The sequence below is a fragment of the Rhinoderma darwinii genome, chromosome 2, assembly GCF_050947455.1.
Source record: "Rhinoderma darwinii isolate aRhiDar2 chromosome 2, aRhiDar2.hap1, whole genome shotgun sequence".
Taxonomy (NCBI): Eukaryota; Metazoa; Chordata; class Amphibia; order Anura; family Rhinodermatidae; genus Rhinoderma; species Rhinoderma darwinii.
This window is the reverse complement of record NC_134688.1, coordinates 438,057,732-438,083,595: the sequence shown is the minus strand read 5'-3', so window position 1 is coordinate 438,083,595 and position 25,864 is coordinate 438,057,732.

Below are 25,864 nucleotides of genomic sequence, written 5' to 3'. Positions count from 1 at the left end.
GTGGATTTTGAGGCCTCTTTTTTATTAGGCACCATGTCCGGTTTGAAGAGGTCTTGTGGTGCCAAAACATTGGGAACCCCCCAAAAGTGACCCCAATTTGGAAACTAGACCCCTTGAGGAATCCATTGTAGTTTTCTTGGGGTGCATGCGGCTTTTTGATCAGTTTTTATTTTATTTTTAGGTGGCGTGGTGACTAAAAAACAGCAATTCTACTATTGTTTTTTTATTCTTTTTTTTTTTACTGCGTGCACCGTGCGCTATAAATGACATATTCACTTTATTCTGCGGGGCGATACGATTACGGCGATACCAGATGTTTTTAGGTTTTTTTTATGTCTTATGGCGTTTGCACAATAAAATACGTTTTGTAAACAATCATTCACTTTTTGTGTTACCTTATTCTAAGAGCCAGAACTTTTTTATTTTTCAATCCATAAAGCCGTGCGAGGACTTATTTTTTGCGTAACGAACTGTCGTTTCGATCAGTACCATTTTTAGGTACATGTGACTTTTTGATCTCTTTTTATTCAATTTTTTGGGAGGTGAAGTGACCAAACAATTGTGATTGTGGTTCGGTTTATTATTATTATTTTCTTTTACGGCGTTCACCGTGCGGGATAAATAACGAAATAATTTTGTAGTTCAGGCCGTTACGGACGCGGCGATACCAATTATGTATAGTTTATTTGTTTGTTTATATATTTTTATTAATAATAAATGACTGATAGGGGAAAAAGGGGGATTTTTACTTTTATTACTTTTAAAACTTTTATTTTCTTATTTTTACACATCTTTTTTAACTTTTTTTTTACTGTATTACTTTGTCCCACTAGGGGACTTGAGGGCAGGAGGCCCTGATCGCTATTCTAATACACTGCACTACATGCGTAGTGCAGTGTATTAGAACTGTCAGCTACTCACTGACCGCAAGCATAGTGGGTCCTGACGTTGTCAGGACCCACAAGGCTTCCGTCTATGGCATAGCCGGACGCCATTGTTTGGTGTCCGGTTGCCATAGTCACCATCGCCGGCCGCTGTCGCGTAGCAGGCCGGCGATGGCAGCTTAACCCCTAAAAAGCCGCGATCTCTATAGAACGCGGCTTTTAAGGGGTTAATCAGCGGGGACACAGCGATCGGTCCCCGCTGTAGGAGCTGTGACAGCTACTGAACAAGACAGCAGCTGTCACAGCTCCTGTATGTGTCGGGAGGACGGCCGAAACGGCCGTTACTCCCGAGACGTACTATTAGGTCATGGAGCGCGAACGATGCAGCTGCCATGACGTAATAGTACATCCAGGAGCGGGAAGGGGTTAAAGCTATACAAACTTTTTTCCTGATTATGTAAAATATTCAACCAATGTGGATTCAGCCTAAACAGCTGTTTTATAGGGTTAATACTTCTACCTGAATTGACCTCAATTACCATAATAGAATGGTTTGATAACCCATTTGGCTCATACTTCATTTTTTGCACAAAATCCAGAAATCTGTTATTAATAAGGGCCAGATCTATCTTAGACATGGATTTATACGTTCTACTAAAGCAGGAGAATAGTTGCTTCTCCCCATACTTTCTTTTCAAAACGGAATTTTGAGGCAGATTTTGATCTGCCTTCACGCCGTTTGCCGCATTTCTTGTGGCGTTTTTCGCAGCGTTTTTTGCTCACGCCCATTGAACGCCACTGGAAAAAAATGCAGCGAAATACACTTTCTCTGCCTCCCATTGAAGTCAATGGGAGGTCAGAGACGTAAACGCCCGAAGATAGGGAATGTAGCTTCTTTTTCCCGCAAGCGTTTTTTTCGGTTCGCGGGAAAAAAACTCCTCCGCCTCGCATTGAAATCAATGGGGGGCATTTTTGGCAGTTTTTTGGCACGTTTTCCGACGCGGTTTCCGCGTCAAAAAATGTGTCAAAAAAACTCAGTGTGAACTGGCCCTTACTCTCACTGACTCCTTCCTTACCAGTCTAACCCTATCCAAATTCTCGTTTATGGTGCAGTTGAAATTGGACAATATTCTTTAGATTCCATAAATTTCAACTTTTAACTTGATATGGACCCACACACTATATATCCATTTTAATAATATTTGAATAAAATTAGTATTTAAACTGTTCATGGAAGGCTGAGTCACTAGTGAAGCTCTGCCCTTATAGTCATTGTGGTATTGTAGAGTTATCAATTCCTTTCCCATGCCATTGTATATTTTTGCTTTTTTTTTTCATTCTAGCAAGAAACCAATAGTGCCCTACAATGCTAAGAACAAAAGTGTCATAAAGTAACCTGGTAGCACCATACAACATCCACACCATGGTGCAATGCAGTGCCCAGAATAATAGTGCCATACAATAAACAGATCATTAGTCCCCTACATTGCCTACAACCTACATCAAATGTGCCATACAGTGCCCATATCAAAAGTATCATTCAGTGTCCAGATCAATAGTGCCATTAGTGCCCATATTAAAAGTGCCATACAGTGACCAGATCAATACAGCACCGAGTGCAATAGTGTCATGCAGTGCCCCAGTACCAGTCCTATTCTCCTGGCCAGCTTTGCATGTTGCAAAGCAGACCACAGACTTCTTCTGGTCTATGACTTGCCTTGTCATAATGTAAGCTAGTCCATATAGACTGCGGGCTAAAAAAGGTAATTGTCCCACTTTCAAAACACATTCCCTTGTGGTTAACGTGAACTGTCTAAGAAAATGGCTTTCTACGCCATGTTTATACTTTTGCATTTTGTTGCACTTTTTTTTACTGTGTTTTGTGTAGCTCAGTGGTTGTGAGAGAGTATGAACATGCTCTTACTTTGCTGCCTCACAACAAAAATAGGCTAATAAGAAAGCCGTAATGTCGTAAAGCCGTAATGCTATGCGGAAAGCCTAGCCTAAAGGAGAAGACTTTCTTGAAAAAATTGGCCTTTAAAAACATTAGAGATTTTTATCACTAAATCAGAATGCTCCTTCATCCTGAGCTTTTAATCAGATAGGTGTAGTGCTAGAAATGTAAGACTATGATGTCACTATACCTTACATCTTATTCACCACGCTTATTCACATCATGGATGACCTGCAGAGAATGAAAACGTCAGCCATAAAGCCACACAAGAAAAGAGAGCTGGCTTAAAATTTATAAAGTACAATGACATAGTCCAACAATAAAAAGAATGGGTTTTCAAAACTATAAATTTACCACAGCTACAATTTAATGGTGCTTAGATTTTGGCATGTTAGCTAGTAAATTCTGGGAAATTGGCAAAAAAAGCCGTTATTACTCAATTCATCATTCATGAAAGAAGGTTCCAATAAGAGATTTACAGATTAGATCTTAAAAGGGTCAGTTTCTGTTCTGTACCGGCACATTTATATAACAATAAACCCATTCAAAGAAAAGTATTAATTGAAATAAAACACAAATTGAGAGAAATTTAGAGATGTTAATTTCCGTTTTTTTTTTAGTTCCTGTGTTTACATATCCATTCTTCATTGCATGATACTGCCTTTACATTATGAGTTTATTTGGGTTTCAAGGGTATATCCAGTTTCAGATGACTAATTCTACTAATTAAATATGCACAACCACGTTGGTTTGTCAATTGGCTATTGGACCAATATCCACCACCAGAGGTGCAACTTAAAGCTCTGAGGCCTCAATGCAAAATCCGTAACAGGACCCCCCACTTATCATGTTCCATTTATAACACTGGCATCTTCTTATGTGGCGGAGCAGCTGTCTGGCACCAGGGCCCTAATGAGACAGCTACCTCAGAACCCTCTATAGCCACACCCCCACATATCAAATTTTTTGGGTATGTTCTCAAACCTATGTACAGAAAGAGGACTAAAGAAGATGATCTGACAGCACTATATATTTATACATATGCATATCCATTCCTTTTGGACGTTTTCTTAATTTATGAATCGCGGAGGTTTTACGATACTAATCAACAGGAAAAGGCACATTAACCCCTTAACCCTTTCATGCCGACAATCTGTAGATTCACGTTCTATTTGCATATACCCCATGCAGATAGGACGTGAATCTGCAGACCTCTCCTTCTGCCCTCATAGCACTGGGGATATCGCTCGGACGCCGGTGGTGTCAGTGTCCACGGCTCCCCAGCAACCTGTTCTCTGACAGCTGAACCGATTGGTTCGGCTACAAAGAATATGATCACCATTTTTAACTGTTTCCGGACCGCCCACAGTAAAGTCACGTCGTCGCTTGCTGGGCTCTGTGCAGCGTCGACGTGAATTCACAGTGGGTGTTAAAAGCACGATCTGGGCGTCTCAGAGTAGTGCTGATACCCGGATCGTACTGTTAACCCCTGTCTCTGGTCCCGGAGACATGATCGGGACTTGATTGGTTCAGGTCCCGATCATGTGATCGCAGGGAACGTTTGTTGCTACATCAAACTTTCCCGGGGACCGATTGCGGGTGCTGCTGTTGGTTGCATGGCAAAACCGAAGGCCATACAACAGCCTCCGGGTCTGCCATGCACGGAAGCGTATGAGGACCAGCCGGAGGCCGGTCCTTATAGGCTTCCTGTCAATGTGACTCAGCGTCACACTGACAGTTTCTAACAAGTTACACTACCTAGGTAGTGTAATGTATTATAGCAGCGACCAGTGCTGCAGGTCTAAAAGTAAAAAAAGTAAAAAAAAAATTATGAAAATGTTTTAGAAAAGTGTAAAAACAAAAAATATTTTTTTCCTATAAGACTTTTATTATAGGAAAAAAATGAAAACGTTACAAAAGTACACATATTTGGTATCACCGCGTTCATAACGACCCAAACTATAAAACTATAATATTATTTTTCCCGCATGGTGAACACCGCAAAAATAATGAAAAAACAATGCTAGAATCACTATTTTGTTGGTCACCACCCCTCCCAAAATATAGAATAAAAAGTGATCAAAAAGTCACATGTACCCCAAAACAGTACCGATAAAAACGACAACCCGTCCCGCAAAAAAACAAGCCCTTACACAGCTTTTTTGACTGAAAAATAAAAAAATGATGGCTCTCAGAATATGGTGACACAAAAAATAAATAATTTTATAGAAAAGTGATTTTATTGCGCAAATGCCACAAAACATAAAAAACCTATATACATATGGTATCGCCCTAATCGTATCGACCCGCAGAATAAAGTAAAATGTCATTTATAGCGCACGGTGAACACTGTAAAAAAAAAAATAAAATGACAAAAAACTGTTACTTTGCTTGCCAAAAAATAAAATAAAAAGTGATGTACCCTAAAATTGTACCAATGAAAACTACAGATTGTAACGGAACAAATAAGCCCTTGCACAGCTCCGGTGGAGAAAAAATAAAAAAAGTTCTGGCGCTCAGAATATAGCGACAGAAATTGTGTAGAGCGTTCCAAAAGCGAATAACATCCGGCACCATTTATCAGTGCGACACCGGCCACATATCTAAGAATTATTATTTAATTACCCTATTATTATACCCTCTCATTATGCCCTGGTGTTCTCTGCCCAGCTTACATACGACCCCACATTATAAACTGAAATACCAGCAAAACTCCAAACCGAACTACTACCAAGCAACATCTGCGCTCCAAAAGCCAAATGGTGCTCCCAAACAGCAGTTTATTACCACATATGGGGTACTGCCGTAATCGGGAGAAATAGCTTTACAAGTTTTGGTGTGCTTTTTATTCTTTATTCCTTATAAAAAAAAATCATTTTTTTATATTTTTTTTCAGAAAAAAAGTAGATTTTCATTTTCACAGACAAACTCCAATAAATATAGCAAAAGAACTGTGGGGTCAAGATGCTAACTATACCCCTAGATAAATTCCTTGAGGTATGTAGTTTCCAAAACTACATCACTTTTGGGGTGTTTCCACTGTTTTGGCACCACAAGAACTCTTCAAACCTGACATTTTGCCTAAAATATATTCTAAAAAAAAAAGGAGGCCCCAAAATCCTCTAGGTGCTCCTTTGCTTCTGGGGCCAGTGCTTGAGTCCATTACCACACTAGAACCACATGTGGGATATTTCTAAAAACTGCGGAATCTGGGCAATAAATATTGAGCTGCGTTTTTCTCGTAAAACCTTCTGTGTTACAGAATTTTTTTTATTACAAGTGAATTTCGGCAAAAAAAATGATATTTGTAAATTTAATCTCTACATTGCTTTAATTCCTGTGATACGCCTAAATGGCTAAAACACTTTCTGAATGCTGTTTTGAATACTTTGAGGGGTGCAGTTTTTAAAAATAGGGTGATTTATGGGGTCTATCTAGTATATAAGGCCCTCAAAGCCACTTCAGAACTGAACGGGTCCTTGAAAAATAGCCTTTTGAAATTCTCATGAAAATGACAGAAATTGCTGCTAAAGTTCTAAGCCTTATAATGTCCTAGAAAAATGAAATAATGTTCAAAAAACAATGCAAATATAAAGTAGACATATGGGGGATGTTAATTAGCAACAATTTTGTGTGGTATTACTATCTGTTTTATAAGTAGATACATTTAAAATGAGAAAAATGATAATTTTTGCACATTTTCTTTAAATTTTAGTGTTTTTCACAAATAAGCAATGAATTTATTAACCAAATTTTTCCACTAACATAAAGTACAATATGTCATGAGAAAAGAATCTCAGAATCGCTTGGATAGGCAAAAGCATTCCAGAGTTATTATCACATAAAATGACACGTCAGATTTGAAAAAACGGGGCTGGTCCTCAAGGGCCAAAATGACCTTGGTCCTGAAAGGGTTAATGACTGCAGGAATTTTTTAGTTTTTGCCTCAATGCATTCCACCAGCTTTAACACTTTCATTTTTTTGTCTGTGTATCTTGTTGAGGCCTTATTTTTTGTTTTTGTGGGACAAGTTTTAGTTTTTTTAATACGTCATTTTGTGGGAAAATTTAGGTTGGTGTTTAATTGACATGAATTATTTTAACAATGGTGAACTGCATAGACTTAAGATTAAAAAAAACCCGATATAATTTAATGTCATATGTTTATTTAATATTATATTATAAAAAATGCACAGGCATCTGTTAGGGCATACCTAAGATATGCCCTAACAGGCATTAATACTGGACAGCCCTGGGGACCTTTTCTAAGCTGCTAGTATAAAACTGTATTGTGGTTGAGAACGGGGCAAAATGGTGGAAATTTCCCCGCAGGGATGTCGCGGGGAAAGGTGAAACAAAGCAGGAGTAAGGCTCAGTTCACTTTGCATATTAGCCTTACGTTTAGCAAGCCATATATGGAGGGTGACATCAGAGGCTCCTCCAGTCCCGGAGATCACTGGCCAGAGGAATTGTTATGCTCTGGTTGCGGACTCCATAGACTCCATAGTGATGTTAGGGGCCTCTCCAGGCAAAGCGCTTCAAGTAGCGCTGTGCCAGGGTAGTTCGGGCGACATATCTCACTGTATGCCTGTACAGTGGAATTTGTCTCTATCTTCCGTCGCAGGTATACGTCAGGACGTCTCCCGACGTATACCTCTGACGGAAGAAAAATAACATGATGTGAACAAGGCAGTAGAGCTGCCAAAAAAAAACACCTGAAGCTTACATTAACTTCTTATCAAAAGCAATTTGCTGGCACTAATGTTGCACATGACCAGACAGTTTACAATCTTCCCAACATGGGAGGCACAATGAATAGTTATAGTACAGGCTGACAGGATAGCTGACTTGTTCTGAATGACCATCAGATTCAGTGCCACGAGCACCTCTCCTTGATACAAGGGATATTTGGCTTAGGCCTGGTAGGCCTCAAGATGGCGGCTACTGGCTTCTTCTTAATGGCCTGTAAGCCTCCAAATGACCGAATCTCAACTTTTAGTTTCCCACTAGTTGCTGGCCACTGACCATACACCTCACGGATTGTTCAGAATCACGTCTCACTTTTGCACACTCCTCACCACTCGCCTGCTCAGCTATCTGTACAGAAGGGGCCTCAGACACCACCCTCTGCTCATTCTTCAGGGCCTGTTTCCTCTCAGGCCCAACGATAGATACTAGAGTCTAATGTTGTCCTCCCCAGACCAAATCAGGCTACTCAGCTCCAGCTCCCTCTTTTCCATCAATCTCTTCTTCCTGAAAATAGCAGTGTTTTTTTTCCACACACCTGTTTTGATCAGTAGCACAGAACCCTGTTCACGCCAATTTCCTCCCAATGCTGAACATTGTTTGGCAGGCTCCTCACTGTTTTATGCTTTAGGCACTATTCCCAGGCATGATGACGCATTCACACTCATGCGTTCTCCATCACCCTGTTAAAGAGAGACATAGGCAGCCTTATAACTGCGTCTGGGCTGTACATCCTGGCAATTTAGATGTGAACAAGCCAAGCACCTGCCTTACCTGACAGTCATAATGCCAATAAACACAGTATATACATGATGTCTTCGGAGGCTGGATCAACCACCTTCTTCTCCTATGTAACATATCTTCCCCCATTATTGTCAGACAGTGGCCGGATCCTCCACCGCACAAGTGCCATTTAGTGGGGAGAAGAGGGTGACAACAACACCACAGCATAGCAGTTCAACTGTACTTTACTGATGATGAAATACAATACGACTTTTGGCCCAATAGACAATAGCACTAATTTAACACCTTCCCGACATCCGCCGTGTATATGTGGTGCACGTCGGGTGAGGGTGTAGGGAGCGGGCTCACAAGCTGAGCCCGCTCCATAGTATGAGCATATCGGCTGGAACAAGCGGGATTCTGCTCGAGCGCAATCCCGCTAATTTAGCCCGTTAAATGCTGCGTTCAATAGCGACTGCCGCATTTAAATTACTAAAAACAGGGGGGCTATTACCTATAATCTTCCAACGCCACCCCATGGTGCGATCGGGGGGTGTCGTTGATTGGTATGGCAGCTGGGTGCCTGATGAAGGGCTTCTTAGAAGGCTGTCAGCATTATGATATACTGCAATACATTAGGGGGACAAGTGAAAAACAGTAAAATATTTTTTTTTAGATATAAATAAGAAATAAAAAAAAATTAAAAGTTAAAATAAAAATCTTTTCCCATTTTCCCTCAAGCACAATTTAAAAAAATAAAAAAATTAACATAACTGGTATTGACGCATCCGTAAAAGTCTGAACTATTACAATATATCATTATTTAGTCCGCACGGTGAACGCCAGAAAAAATGTTTTGTGGTTACTTCATCTCCCACAAAAATTAATATAAAATATGATCAAAAAGTCTCATGTACCTTAAAAGGGCACCAATAGAATCTACAGCTCCCTCTGCAAAAAAATAAGCCCTCATACTGCTAAATCAATGGAGAAATAAAAAAGTTATGACTCTCAGAATATGGCGACAAGACTCAAATTTTATTTTTAACAATAATTTTTTTTCCTTGTAAAAGTAGTAAAACATTAAAAAAAACTATATACATTTGGTATCGCTGTAATCGCATTTATCCGCAGAATAAAGGCAACATGCCATTTTTACCGCATGGTGAACTTCGTAAAAACAAAGCCACCCAAAATATTAAGGAATCGCTGTTTTTTTCCTATTCCACCCCACAAATATTTTTTTACAGTTTACCACTACATTATATGGTACAAATGTAAAAATCTACAAGTTGTCCTGCAAAAAAACAAGCCCACATACGGCAACATTGATGGAAAAAGAAAAAAGTTACGGCTGATGGAAGGTGGGGAGGAAAATTCTAAAGTGAAAATCCTAAAAATGGCTGCGGCGGGAAGGGGTTAATATATACATCTCCCATTTTTCTTTGGGAACATAAAAAAGTTGAAAAAAAAAAAGAAATTTAGGTAGATGTCAAGTGACGATGTTCGGTCTGCAGTTAGAAAGTCACACAGTGAAAACTTTTTGAGGATGGAAACGGGACCTGGAGTGGAAAAAAGAAGTGCAATCTATGATACCAGTATATTATATATTTGCCCTCCTGTGGCCCAGGTAAAAAAATATTATTGATAGTGTCTCACATTTCATCTAATGTCTTATCTTGTTGTAAAAGGCTTAGAGTTGTCATATGTCTGGGTGGCCTCCCTCACTTGTGTTCTCTTTGCACAATTGTTAAAATTAACTTTTGAGCCCTACTTGTCCATTATTTTTTTTTTAGTAATTGGAAATATTGTGTTTTCCCCGACTGGTATCTTTCAAAGGAATTAGTGAAATCAGCTTTATGACATTGTCAAATGACAATTTTAAGTCTCGTACACCTGTTAAACACAGCCCGGCTACATCTCTATGCATATTATATACAGAACATACATATATCTTATAAAGGTATATACATTCACAATATATTACAATGAAATTACATATGCTCTTCTACTGTCAGTATCATGGCCGTCACCCTCCGATCCCGCCAAGTTCCTGCCGGTCCTCGGTGTCTTCTATGTTTAGGGCTGAACCTCTCCTCCCTTAAAGGGCTAGCGAGCGCCAAAATCCACTCAGCTTTACCGGGTACATAAGGTACCCTCCCCTATTGCTTTTCACGGGAGAAATTAGGTTCCATACCCTAGCTTGATAGTAATACTCTTCTGTGTTTTCTATCTGTTACCGACAGTGCCTGAACTTGTCCCCGCTGGCCTGCCGCCTGCTCTGGCCTTTTGCCTGTTAACTTCATAGGAAGCATGTCCCGAGCTCTGCTTCCTATGAAGCGTGACTGAACATCTTCCACCTGCCCTGACCAACTTTTACGTTCGGACCTTGCATCTATCTGCTATTATTATATCTTGTTTATTACGATCGATGCCAATGGAGATTGGGGTAGCGACTTTGGGATTCTAGCAGCCAAGTCCACATTTCCGTATGGTTAAAGGGTGAACCCCTGGCTATATCTTCGACTCTGATCCCCAGTTTGGAAAAACATCCACAGATGTCAATCAAATATTTATTGTACAAGCTGCTCTTAAATCCCTCTGGCATACTTAAAGAAATCACATAATGTTACTTTTTGCAATATTAGCGTGACTTACAAAAGTATTCTTATCAATGCCTGGTAAAAATGTACAAAATACAGTCACCCCATCTGTGAATTTAGCCCAAAGCCTTCGTCAGTATGTAGATGTGACTTAAGGTGATTCTTTCTACTCTAAATGTATACACATTTTATAATAATGTATTCCATTTGCTACCACATAATCAGAGAAATACCATTCCTGTTACTTAGAAGCTTGGCTTTAGAATAAAGAAAATTATTTCTTCCTAAATTAAAACAAATCTTTTCCTCAGTAAACATTTTCAATCAAAATTCCTGTCGTTGATTATACATTCCTAACCAGCCTTGATGAAGTCACGTGACTGAAGAGTATACACTGGACAATATTAAATATATATTTGTAAAAAAAATTATAACTTAAAAGTTTTATATGGTAAAATCTAACAAACTGGTGAAGTCTGTGTTTAATTTTGGCCTTTTATAAAGGATTATTGTTGCATTGTTAAGTTTAGCAGCTTTTAATAGCATTACTTAATTGCCTGCTAGTCAATGGGACCTCAGTGATGTCTGCAGTTCTCATTCAGTCATTCCAATTTGTTTAACAATTGACCAACAACTCTTTAAATTTTTTGTTAGCATAAAAAATAAGTGACAACATTATTTAAAGCACTAGCCAAATGTGTTGCAATCTAGACATAAAGCAAAATTGCAGACGTAGGTTTTTGGACCTAATATTTAAATATGTGAAGAGATGGTAACATATAATATATAGGTCTGCATAGCAGCTGACACAAAATGGTAGGAACGTTTTGATTTTAGATACAGTGAAGAAATAAAAATGTATTTTTCTGAAGGTGTACATAGCCTATAAATAATATCATAATATATGTTGTTTATTAATGCAGTTCTCTGGCATTTCATATTCATGGCGTATCCTTAGAATAGGCAATCAACAGCAGATCAGTGGGGGTCCAACTCCCGACTCCCCCACGATCAGCTAACTGAAGGGGCCGCAGTGTTCATTGATGCAGCCTCTTCTGTGTTTACCGGGTACAGCGCCGTAGACTTTCGTAGCAGTGGTGCCTGGGATTGCAGCTCAATCCCATTCACTTGAATTGCAAACCCAGGCATGGCCGCTATGGATGTGTATGGCACTGTGCCTGTAAACTAAAAAAAAAAGGCTGCGGCAACGAAAGCCGCGGTCCCAACAATGGGCTGATTGACGGAGTGCTGGGAGTTGGACCCCCACCAGTTTGATATTGATGGCATATTCTAAGGATGGGCCATCAATATCAAACGCCCAGACAACCTCTTTAACTTCCCCACCGTTAATAAACCAGTATTCCCATCTATTTTATTACTCTAATTTACCTCTGTGGAGCTAAATTGCTTGTTGTAGGGTTTCCTCTGCCACTTTTACAAAATTTCAATAAATGCATATGAGCATATTGTTTACCGGTCATCTTTAATGCTGTTTATAGAAAGGAGTTTATACATGTACATGGATTATCAGTGAGCTGAACTTTCTTTCTTTTACTTACTATTTAAATTGAGCTCCGTTTAATAGATTACAATATATCATTGTTCAATTATTTGATTATAATACTATTTAGAATAATAATAATTATTATTTATTTACTTGAGACACAGCTTTACTTTTTTATCTTTCGTTCCACTTCTCCTACTGTTTTACTTTATTAAGATCATGATCCCACTCGCAGCGCATTAATTCTTTAAGGATTGTCCATCTGTCAACAGACAGAGTCCCGACAGGCGCTTCACATGTTGTAGTCACAACTTGGCAATTGTTCTGACGCATCCTGCTGGTACCAAGCTCCATTTTTCTATGATGTCAGTATTTGTAAAGCTGTAAATAGAGTTGCATAAAAGTAAAGACATTGCATATCATTTGTTAATCTAAATGTCCATTGGTATGTACGCTGCCAGTAAGGAATAACATGTCATATTGCATATGTACAGAAAAATCTAATATCTTAAAACAACTTGGCTAACACTTGACAAGTCTCAATGAGTCTTTCAGAATATGCGATGGCTCCTACTGGTGTTAACATTCCAGACAAATCCACGTTGTCATGTTGCTGGAAGTCCTTCTATCTTATTTCTTTATTTATTTTATGTTGTAGATTCTCTAAAAATGTAGCTAAAGTAGATCTTGACATGACACACAAATATATAAAACAAAACAATAGATTAATACCATTTAATTATGAAGATACAATCAATTAACATAGAAAAATTTTGACATTAGTAAAAAAAACATCTTTTGAAAATAGAATAATCTCTAGTTTTCAAAAAATTACACACCTCAGGCCAGAGAAAGTAAAAACAGGTAAAGTCCAAAATAACTATAAAGCAATAACCGGAAATGTTTAGATGCAGTTATTGCTGCACAAGGGGGTCCCACCAGAAAGCAAAGGTTCCCAAACTTTTGCCCCTGACAGATATGTGATATTGGATCATTTACCTCAATAAATAAATGACTAATATTTGTTACTCCTTTGTTTGCTTTGGTTCTTTATCTACTTTTAGGACTTAGAACGTAAAGATAGGTCCCCATTCACCCAACTTATGCTGGGTAACTTATAAAGAGTGTCTTTATTGGCTTATATCGAGGTGGTATACGTCAGCATGCCTTTTTATTTTTTATTTTTTACTATGTGGAATAGAATAGTATGCTATGCGATTCAAACAGAGGAATCCAGTAAAATAACATATACTTCAGGGTATACTTGTTACAATTGAACCCTACGGGTGACTACCACTGTATGCCTATAAATACTCCTAATGTATACCTCTGACGGAAAACTCTGACATGATCTGAGCGGGGCATAGTGCTGTTGGTTTAACAAGTAACCTCCTTAACCATATTCTGAATATTCTGAAATTGTATTTAATTCTGTAAATTCTGGTCAATTCTGTTATATCACTTTTCCATACATTTTTTTTACATTTATTTTGTTAAATTAACAATAGAAAAATCTTCCACTGACATGGCGTTTTGTAAAAGATGCTGTTTCCCCTTAAATTTCCTATGGCGTGTACTTGGTTCTTGTAAATGAACATAATAAAACCTTAGTAGAGTTGTAAAATACAACCAATCTCATCCGGCAGAATAATCAAAGACCATCTTTTTTTTTTATACATTGATATAAACCAACAGACACACTCATAATTGCAAGGAGCTTGTTGTATACGTCTTTCCAGATGTTCTGTGATATAATTAAATGCTGCAGTAATGCGATTAAGCAATAAAGTGCTCGTATAGACAATATTCCCAATAACTCGGTCGGATTAGTTAAACATGATCTCCTATTACAAGGGGGTGAAGTTAGGAGCTATCTAGGATCATGTCCACATTCTTTGAAGAATAAACTAAGTAACAAACATGATCTAAACACAAGAAAGATCTTCCTGCTGTTTACAATATGGCAAACATTGTCTTCAATCTTTGTCAGATGTGTGAGTAATAAAACCCGTAGACGCACAGCACATTCTACAGCCAGGGAGACTAGGAAACTGTTGTTCACATTTTCTTATAATGTTTGACTATCTAAGCATTACATTCCGTGAAACAGATGTGGAAAGCTGGATTTTGAATTGGCCCATTCATTTTAAATGTAAATTATATACTGCCATGTCTGCTCCAAATTGAGAAGCTGATATAATGACTATGAGAGAGGTACAGTGGGACCAAATTTTTTTTTCCTATACCCGTTCTAGTTTGCAAATGTTGAACATAATCAGCTCAAAAATTCTGCTCATTGTTAGTTTTAATTTATACACTCATTGAATCGTTTGTTCTATGCAATCAAACACGTTGTTTCCTGAGGTCAAACAATCAGAATTTCATTAGGTTGGGGCGAAAGGAATTAAAGGGGGAACTAAAAAATGTCCATCTTCATTCTAATATATATATGTATATTTATATAGTTTAGGAGATCCTGATTATTTAAGTATAAGAAGGTCCTTTACTTACATCAATAGCTGAAGAAAACAAGCTAAGTATTAGTAATTTTTATTAAGCATTTTTAAAGATTAATTTAAATAATTGATGTCTACATATTCTTTGTTTTTGTAAGTAAAAACATAATATGTGCTTAGGCTTACTACATGTGGCCATAATGGGGCTATATCTTAGGGCCCTTATACACAGGCCAATTATCAGGCAAACGAGAGTTCACTAAACACTCGTTCCTGATCATTGACCTGTAAACAGGGCAACGATCAGCCAGTGAATGAGCAAACGCTCTTCATCAGCTGATTGTATAGTTTCTTCAGAAGCAAATATTATCGTTGTCGGCAGCTCATCTCCCTGTAAGCAGGGAGACGTGCTGCCGACATGATAGAAATGTATGGGGACGAGCGACCGTAGTAACAAGTGCTCATCCCCATACATTACTGATAATAGCTACTTGTGAAAGTATCAAACGAGCGCCGATCAACAAGCTGTCTCATTGATCGGTGCTTGTTGTTATGGCCAACATAAAAGGACACAACACGGCCGGTCTAAAAGGACACTTAGCGTCTGTTTTACAGCTGCACCAAACGTATCACCAGAAATCTACTGAACCAAACTTAGATCAGTCTAAGTTCCAGTGGGGATCTAAGTTTGGTTCAGTAAAACTGTGGATGAAGGGAAAGCTGATGTTGCGATTTCAATGTAGGCGCTACATTGAATGATGAAGCTGTTTTATGGACATGTGAACACGTCCATAGAGAATCAGGTAAAAATGTAACTTTAGGATCAGAAACTTTATAAGTATGTTTTTCCGACTCCTATTTACAGTATATTACTTTAGACAGTGCAGTCCGCACCAGTAGACAGTATATAAGTCATTTGGAAAATTTTTAGGCTACCTAATGCAGTTATATTTTCTAAAATAATTAACATGCAGAATTTCTAGTTTGCTATATAATTACTACTTTACATTTCTGCATTTAAAAAATTCCATTCTGGAATCAGGATCAGTCAGTCCATGTATGATTGCAATCAGGATAATTATTATTTAATATGATCACAAAAATGTTTTAATCAGGAACACCATATAAATCATGGTTATTCCATGGTTTATAAAAATTAGGATTTGTATAATTCAACTCATTAATGTGTCCTAATATAGGCTTGGTCAAACAATCCACATTAAGCTATCACAAATTAAATGGCACAGGATTCAATAGAGTAATATAATTAGCACTATTATTGTGCTACAGTATATAGGAACAGGTGGCCAATAAAAAAATGCAGACAAGGAGTAATTTTTGTGTATTTGGGGTAACATACATTGTTCTTTATGAAGAAACACCACTGTAAGTACATGACACCTGTGCAGAATTTATATATGTCATGTAAAATGAAGGGTGATGGTGATAAAGAGCGTTGAATGTTTATTTTTAGAGTGTAACTAACTTATCAGGTGACATTTTAGAATAAGCTGTCATATGTGTGTACATGAGGAATAACATTATTTCTGGCTATTATATGATGTATTCTGTGCTGTTTTTGGCTGTTTTCCACTCTGCAGGCCCTCTCTCTTATTCTCAGTTTTCTCTGGGCGGAATCTCACAGTTATCATGTTTTCTATACACTACACACATAGAAGAGGAGAACTCTGCTCTTCTATCTGTATATATCACATATATAGAAGCTGCAGAAGCATGGAGGAGATTATACAGCAGTAATGAGCGGTGTAGCTGAGAATCCAGCAATGGGGTGACATAAAAATCTTACCAGCAGCTGCAGAATGATGGAAGGAGATTATACAGTGGTATAGACCAGTGAAGCTGTGACTCCAGCACTGGGGTGACATAGAAATCTCACCAGCAGTCTGTGTCTTTCTCACTCTGCTTCTGCTTCCTCCTCCTGCTCCTCTCCCCTCTCCATAGACTTATATGGACAGTCAATTCTGCTCCGTAACCAGGGATGGACATTGCTTGAAAACAGGGGGAGGACAGCAAATTACAGTAAGGGAGACACCTAGTGGCAGTAACATCACACAGAATTTGCATGGATAAAACCACTACATTTTAACAGTAAGTAAATTACAAAATGTATCTATATCAGGCACACTATTAGATTAACAGAAGGTGTTTGAAAATGTTGTGCTCATTTAGCCTTTATATTGACTATTTTATTTATTTATATTACTCTGATAATCAAGGTAGCAATAAAGACATAATCTATGTCTTTCCTGTATTTCCCTATGCAGGCAATAATGATCTAATCGCTGCTGGCCATTACAATTATTATTAGGAATTTAGAAATGAGCAAACCTTCAAATATTCTTTTCTCCATTGATTCAAATGCTGATCACTCAATTCTACTATATCTATTATCAGTGATATGTATCAAGAGTAGTAATTCCCAAGAAGGATTCCAGGGAATCCTGGAGTTTCTTGGAACCTGGTGGGAAGTCCCTCTGAAGTCAGTAGTAGGGATAAGGCTTTACAGTAGGGATGGTTAACGGATTTCAGCCTGCATGGCATGGGGGCTGGCAGAGCAGGAAGCAAATCTTAGAATATAATGTATATATTAATATGATTGGATCGTTACTGTTATATTCTGTTACAACACAATCTGCCATCAAACCCATGATTGGATATTCAAGTTCTAGCAGAAAATGTGTCAATGGGACATGAAGATATGCATTGTGTCCGAAAAGGGATTTGAAAGTCAATCCAAAAGTGACGTTCACTGATTACAATTTTTAGTTTTACTTTAAATGTCAGGAAAGGTGAATTGACAACAAATAAACATAGTAAAAAGGATTCTTATAATTGGGATACAATGGACAAAGACACGTGTAAAAAATTTGGAATATATATTTAGAGAGTTAAAAGCTTGGCCCTATTTATCCATCAATGGAGCTAAATGTGTCTGTGTGATATACAAGCATAAGCCTAAAAGGAAGAGTAAGATAATAATCCCTTCTTTGCTCAGATAGACACCTATTCAATTATCTTAGGCTCCCGCATTTAGTCCTAAGAGAATGCCAGTTCTATAGACATGTGACTAAACCCCTGCTGCTACACTTGTCATGCCCCTCAGCTTAACATCTGGCAATTAAAGAAATATCTGCACTGATGTCAGATTATTCCTTTCCTGGTCTGCGCTCTGAGTGTATTGTATTCAGGTACCCAAATTAGCAAGTATGTCTTTGTTTTAATATTAGTAACAACTTCCATCTTCCAAAAGTTGCTCATCTAGCAATAATCCTCCCCACTATCATTAATAGAAAGTGTTGAAGTTGAAATGGTTTATTACTTATTTACTGTTGAATTAATTCATGTTAAAAAAAAAGCTGTACCACAAAAATTTTGCTTGAATTTTTGGATATGTGACTTTCTTGGTCTAATGATTTATTACAATTGATTCATAATTGCTCTAGACTTTGAAGTACTCTGTCAACTGATGTGAACTTAACGGAGTAAAAGCTTTTTGCTTTTCAATTATTTTCTGTTAAGTTGTTGGCTCTAAGTTTCTTTCAAAAATGCCACCAATATTTCCCAGCAAAGCTGTATTATAACTAATATAATAGAAGAAAATACAAATGTGTAGCTGCATTTTGAGAGAACTTTATAAAACCTCACTTACATCCAGTGGCGGATTAAGTAGACTATTTTCTTGCGCGCCGCCCTTTAGTCAACACCACCATTTTGTGCTAGCATTGACAAATGGGTGTTAAGATTCCCCTTGTCAAAGGGTTATGTCCCTACATGCAGTCTCCAATCATCACTGACAGTATTACTATTACACTGTGTAGGAAGGGTAACAAGGGGAAGGGTAACACCCATTTGTCTATTAGTCCTGGGCTACACGGAGACTTTTTGTGAAATACCAGGATTTCCTACAACAGACATGTCAGGAGAGGTGACAGCTACTCTAGAAATCCAGTGACTCACAGGTGACGTCTTCTCTGATTGCAGTAGTTCTCTTTTCTTTTCTTCTCTGTCTGACACAGATAGTTATGGCGACATCTCCTGAAAATAATTTCCTGCCAAAACCTCTTTATCCCTCACTTCTGCACCCATTTCCAGATTCTATAGCAACACAAAAATTTGGACACCAGACCTCCTGAATTTTTCCATACACCAGACCAGACCCCTGTTATTCAAGACCGTAAACCAGACCCCTAAATTACTCCAGCCCGCAGACCAGATCCCTCAGCAAATTCAGACCCCAAACCGGACCATAGACTAAATACAGACCCTAGATCTCCTACACTATTTCAATCCCCAGACCAGAGCCTTATAAAAAAAAATACAGACCCAAGAACAAACACCCTATATAAATACAGACCCTGGAACAAATCCCTAAATACAAGCCCCTAAACTAATACAGACCCCAGATCTGGACCCCCTAAACTAATACAGACCCCCAAACTAATGCAGAACCCAGACCTGACATCTAAATACAAACCCATAAACTAATACAGACATCAGACCTGACTCTCTGAACTAATACAAACCCCCAGACCAAACCTCCTAAATTAGACCCCAGACCCATTGAATTCAGACCCCAAACCCCTTAAACTAATGCAGAACATACTGTATTGCAGTATATTATTATTTTGACAGGCTCCAGGAGATTAAAAAAAAGGCAGTCCTAGTGGCCTTTATTAGGCCCCTGGCTGCAATGACAAACATCGGCACCCCAATGGAGCGTCTCTGGAGGGGGTGAGCTGTCGGATGGGGGCACCCCCTCTTTCTAATGTCTTAGATGCTGTGATCGTGATTGATCACAGCATTTAAGGGATTAAATGGCCAGGAACAGCGCAATCACTGTTCTTGGCCGTTAGTCCTGGGTGTCAGCTGTAATACATAGCTGACACCCGCTGAGTTCGGAGCGGGCTCAGTGGGTGAGCCTGCTCCAAACATCATGCCCCACACCACAACGTGCTATTACTTCGTTGTGCTGAAACTGGTTAAGCGTAAGTAAAGTTTTAAAAAACTTTTGGCATGTCATTGTGACAGGTCAGAAGTTTTGATCAGTGGAGATCCAAGCACTGATTAAAGAGAACCCCACCGATCGCTGAAACGAAGCCGCAAATGTGCTCGAAAGAGCACAGTGCTGCTTCCTTTCTGATCACCTTTCCTCGCTAAGCCAAGCGAGCAGTGTATGGACTCATAGACTTTCTATTAAGTGCATACACCGCACCGAGGAATGCCGAGGAAAGTCGATCAGAAGTGGCACACCGCTCACCTGAGCTTTCCTGCCGCTTTGTTTTAGAGATCGGTGGGGGTCTCAGTGCTCGGACCCCGATCGTTTAAAACTTCTGACATGTCACTGTGACAAGTCAGAAGTTTTTTTAAAAGTTTAGTTACACTTAAAGTATTTTTGGCAGGAAGTATATCACTGCAGACTGCTCTATTCAATAATACCAGAAAGGCCAATGGAAGCCCCTGAATGCACCTGAATCCCCTGAATGTTTGAACAGAGACTTAATTAAAGTATTTACCCCATGATTTATTATTATTATTATTATTTTGTTGTTTTTTGTAACTATTCTGTTTAATAATGTGTACAGTTACCTAGGGAACATACGGGAATGTTTACAACTTCTTTAGTAGACTGCAAAGCTCTTAGTTGAGGTCCACATATGAATATAAAATGGAAATAGGAAATTTGCGCTTTCGTTTATGGACTTTGTGTCCATCTAGCTGATATTATTAGTATAAACTAAAGTTGAAATTTCTACTTTATAGCTCGCTGAAGAATTTCTTTACATAACCCAAATTTGCAGCTTCAAAAACTGTATGACAACATAACATTATCTATAAAGAATTTTAATATTCTATGGCTATACTGATACAAACCAGTGACATTTTATACAGTTCACTTTACCACATGGAATTAATAAGCTGAGTTTTTTACAGCTCACTTGTTATCATTATAAATTTCACTTCTATGGCCAACGCAATATAAACCAAAGATAGTCATTTTATTAAACGTACCTGCCCTCCCCATCACGGCTGACTAAGTGAAGATATGGTATGTGCAGGCTGTGCGATTTAATTCTCAGTTACGAGGGGATTCTTAATATTTTACACTAACCCTAACAGTAACCTTATTCCTTTATGTAATTCTACACTTCAGAGAATTCAAAAGCATTTTCAATTATTACATTTTTACAAATAAAAAACAGAGATGGAATTTCAAAACTGAGGCTTCGTCTTCCACAGAAGACATAATTGTAAGTTACATGTATAGCAGATAGCATCGTATGGTCTGAAAATTAATGGTAGAATATGACTGATGCAAGAATCTATTTTATTCATAACACCTAGTATAAATGTGGAATTGTTGACTACAATGGCCAGTCAGTTCACATACAGCCTATATTGTTCAGTTGCTTTGGTCTTCAGAACCCCACTGAATTTTGGTTAATATGGCAGCAAACAGATTTTTTTTCAGAATCAAATAAAAGGGGGTTGTTACAGTGATCTTAGAAACAGATCTGTGTGTCTTCCTACCCCACAAACTCATTGCCTTGGTATAACCAATGATTCAGGCCCCATGCACACGAACGTAAAAACGCCCGTAATTACGGCCCGTAATTACGGGCCCATAGACTTCTATTGGCCACGGGTACCTTCCCGGGCCGTTGAAAAATATAGGACATGTCCTATTTCAGGCCATAATTACGACACGGGCAGGCCCATAGAAATCTATGGGGCTCCCGTAATTACGGGTGGCTACGTGTGTGCACCCGTAATTACAGGAGCGTTGCTAGGCGACGTCAAGGGATAGTCACTGTCCAGGGTGCTGAAAGAGTTAAACGATCAGTGCGGGATAGAGAGAAGGGGCTGCACTGATCGGCAGTAACTCTTTCAGCACCCTGGACAGTGACTACCGCTGGAAAGTGAGTACCATGTGCGGCGCTCACAATATACTGTAGATGTTAACTTCAAAAACCCGTAAAAAAAAGTTAATACTTACCCAGAACTCCCTGCTTCTTCCTTCAGTCCGGCCTCCTAGGATAAAATTTCAGCCCATGTGACCGCTGCAGCCAATCACAGGCTGCAGCAGTCACATGGACTGCCGCGTCATCCAGGGAGGCTGGACTGGATGTCAAAAGAGGGAACTTCTTTTACTTTCAATCGCTGCGTCCCGCTGTGGAAACTCTGCCCAAAAGAGCTGCCCCTTCTCTCTATCCATCACTGATAGGGAGAAGGGGCTGCCGATTAGTGCAGTGCAATATAGCAGAGAAAACCGGTCCGTAAATACGGGTGGAATACGGGTGACAACGGACCTGTATTTACGAGCACGGATCCATAAATACTGGTGGAATACGGGTGACAAAGGACCTGTATTTACGCCAGTATTTACGGACGGGAAAAAATAAGTTTGTGTGCATGGGGCCTTAGTGCTATCATTTATCTCTCTCATCTAGGAATTGTGTGAATCTTGCCACTTCCACTTGGACAATATTTCCAAAATATGCCTCTTCAAACCTTAAAGTCCTAATACATTTCATTTTAATTTCCCATTTTGAATACTGCAATAAACTTTTTTCTGTAACAAGACTACCACTGCTACAATGCATCATAAATGATACTGCAAGACTAATCTATCCCTCTCACTGCTCTACATCTGCCAGTCTCTTTATTGGCTGGCTAATAACCTCAAGACAAATCTCAACTTACTTCACAACTGCTGCCCGTCTACATGTCTAAGCTTATCCATAATTACTACTCATGCCACTCTGCCCACTGTTCTGCTGACCTACTACTGTCCTCATCTTCCAATATTCCTTCACATGGACAGCTACAAGACTTCTCCTGTGCAGCAACCACTCGCTGGAACTCTCTTCCTTGTCTCAAACTCCTAATGTTAGAAAATGGAAATATAATGTACAATGTTTACTTGATTTCATTCCACCCTAAAATTAGATCTTGGCTCAGTGAAAGACCACACAGTCATGTGAATATGAACAATTAGAATATACACCAAACAGCCATAACATTACAACAGGTGAAGTGAATAACGTTGTCTATCATGTTACAATGACTCCTATCAATATATTAGGCAGCAAGTGAACAGTCAGTGTTGGAAACAGGAAAAATGAGCATGGGTAAAGATCTAAGCAACTTTGACAAGGGCCAAATTGTGACTGGTCAGACCATCTGCAAAATAGCATGTCTTGTGGGGTGTTCCCAGTATGCAGTATACCTACCAAAAGTGGTCCAAGGGGGGACAAGCATTGAACCAAAGGCAGGTGCCCAATGCTTTTAATGCGAGTGGGGAGCAAAGGTTGGCCGTCTTCTCTGATCCCACAGAAGAGCTACTGTAAAACAAATTGGGGGAAAGGTTAATGCTCGCTATGATAGAAAGGTGTCAGAACAGACATTAAATTGCAGCTTGCTGCGATTGGGGCTGTGTAGCCATAGACAGCAAACATGCTGATCCTTTCAACCGCCAAAAGCACCTATAATGGGCACGTGGATAACAGAACTGGACCATGGAGCAACAGAAAAAGGTGATCTGGTCTGATCAAGAACATGTGTTTTTTACATCAGTTGGATGGCCGGGAGCATGTGCGTCGCTTACCTGGGGAAGAAATGGCACCAAGATGTACTATGGGAAGAAGATAAGTGGGCGGAAGCAGTATGATGCTATGGTCAATTTTCTACTGTACCTCCTATCTAAACATTGTTGCAAACCAGTCAGAGTTGCTTTGATGGCAAGAGGGGGAGACCTACACAATTTTAGGTAAGAGGTTTTAATGTTATGGCTGATCGGTATATATATTTAATATATAATCTGTTACTCCAGTACCCCTTATATTGTTTGTGTATGTTATAGGTTTTCTCTCTGAGAAGGTCTAATATTTGCACCTGGGTTAGAGGGGATCAAGATTGTCATCAATTTCATCAAAAATGTCAGGAATTACTAAGAATTCTGTAAAGATCAGCTACAGTGTTGGCTTATAATCTATTGTGCTGCCTTGTAATATATTGTGTTGTGTTATATTGTGTTGGCTTGTAATGTATTGTGTTGTATTGTGCTGTTTGCGGTGGAGACTGGGGGCCGTTAAATTACAGCCCCCCTCCTCTCTCCACCGCAAACTGCACAATACAACACAATACATTACACACTGTGGGTCGCGTCCCCCTGGGGATTCGTGTGAAGACCTCCGGGGGGTCGCGAGTCACTCACCGAGGTCCCAGTTCCATTCAATGCTGGAGCAAGGAGCTGACGTCTCCTTGATCCAGCATTCACTGTGCCCTGAGCGGCTCAACGAAGGCAGGCGGTATGTAGTGACATCATCGTGCCTGCCTGCGCCGAGTCACTCATAGCACACACCGGAGGAGGCGAAGGATCCTGCACCCGGCGTGGGAACGAGGATAGGTAAGTAATTATGCTATTTTTCTATTGTGCACATATGGGGGCATTATACTGTATGGGGGGGGCTGATATTGTGGGGGGGCATTGTACTGCATGGGGGGCTGATAAGATGGGGCATTATACTGCATGGGGGCTGATATAGGGGGCATTATACTGCATGGGGCTGATATGGGGGAATTATACTGTATGGGGAGCGGATATGGGAGGCATTATACTGTATGGGTAGCTCATATGGGGGGCATTATACTGTATGGGGAGCTCATATGGGAGGCATTATACTGTATGGGGAGCTCATATGGAGGGCATTTTTCTGTATGGGGAGCTGATATGGGGGCAATACACTGTATGGGGAGCTCATATGGGAGGCATTATACTGTATGGGGAGCTCATATGGGGGCATTATACTGTATGGGGAGCTGATATGGGGGGCACTATAATGTATGGGGGCAGCTATGTGGGGCATTATACTGTGGGGGCTGATATGGGGAGCTTTATACGGTATGGGGCTGTTATGGGGGGCATTATACGTTATGGGGCATTATACTGTGTGGGGGCAGCTATGGGAGCATTATACTGTGTACGGGCATTATACTATGGGGGCTGTTGGGCAAGGCGTCTGGGCATAGGCGCGTGCAGGGGTCTGTTTATGGTGGTGTTGGGGAGGGGTAGGGGGGCCCAAGCTGAATTCTTGCACCCAGGCCCATGAGCCTTTAGCTACGCCCCTGATAGGCCAACTGCGTGTGTTGACCCTACTGTATAGGAATTTGTATATAAATAAATGCAGAGTTTCCATATAGCTGCAATCCCGGAGATCTCAGTTGCAAACTAGCATAAAAAAAGTGGATAAATGTTTAAGTTAAACTATTCCATAATGTATTTTGCGGAGATGAATGTAGCACCATTTGTTCCTAATTTATTGACAAAACCACCTTTTAGCTCAATAAACATGTTCTGGCCTTGCCAATTTTCAAACAGAGCTGTATCTAGAAATGCAGAATTTTCATAATATTTATCCCATAACCTTTGAGTGCAGAACTCAGAACTGTAGTTATCTGAAAGATTGTATTAATCAAAACCCCATGAGCAGATGGCTTCCCAGTTTGCTACTCCGTGTAACATAAAATGCAACGTGAATGTCATTTTGATTGCACTGCATATCGGATGTATTTTTATTCCATAAATTTGCTAGGAGGAAATCTGGTAGACATTATTGTTTCATTCTAATGTAACCTTACAACACGGTTCCAATTTTTATGCTTCTCTGGTGATTTAATGGCCTTATCAAGCATATTACTGGTTTACAATACAATTTTTTCTGAAAGACATTTACTCTATTAGAGCAAATTTTGTAAAAAATTATTTCAAATTTTTATACGAACATTTTTTAAAACTGGGATATTAGGAATTATGAAGTATGTAAAAATGTCTACTTTCTGTTTTGCAATTGAGCTTTTTATTTATTACTTTATAATAAAAAAAATATATAAAATCTGTTATTACAGATATTAAATAATGAAGACATTAGCATTTATAAGTTTGCTTAGTACATAGTACATAAAAAACTAAAATCT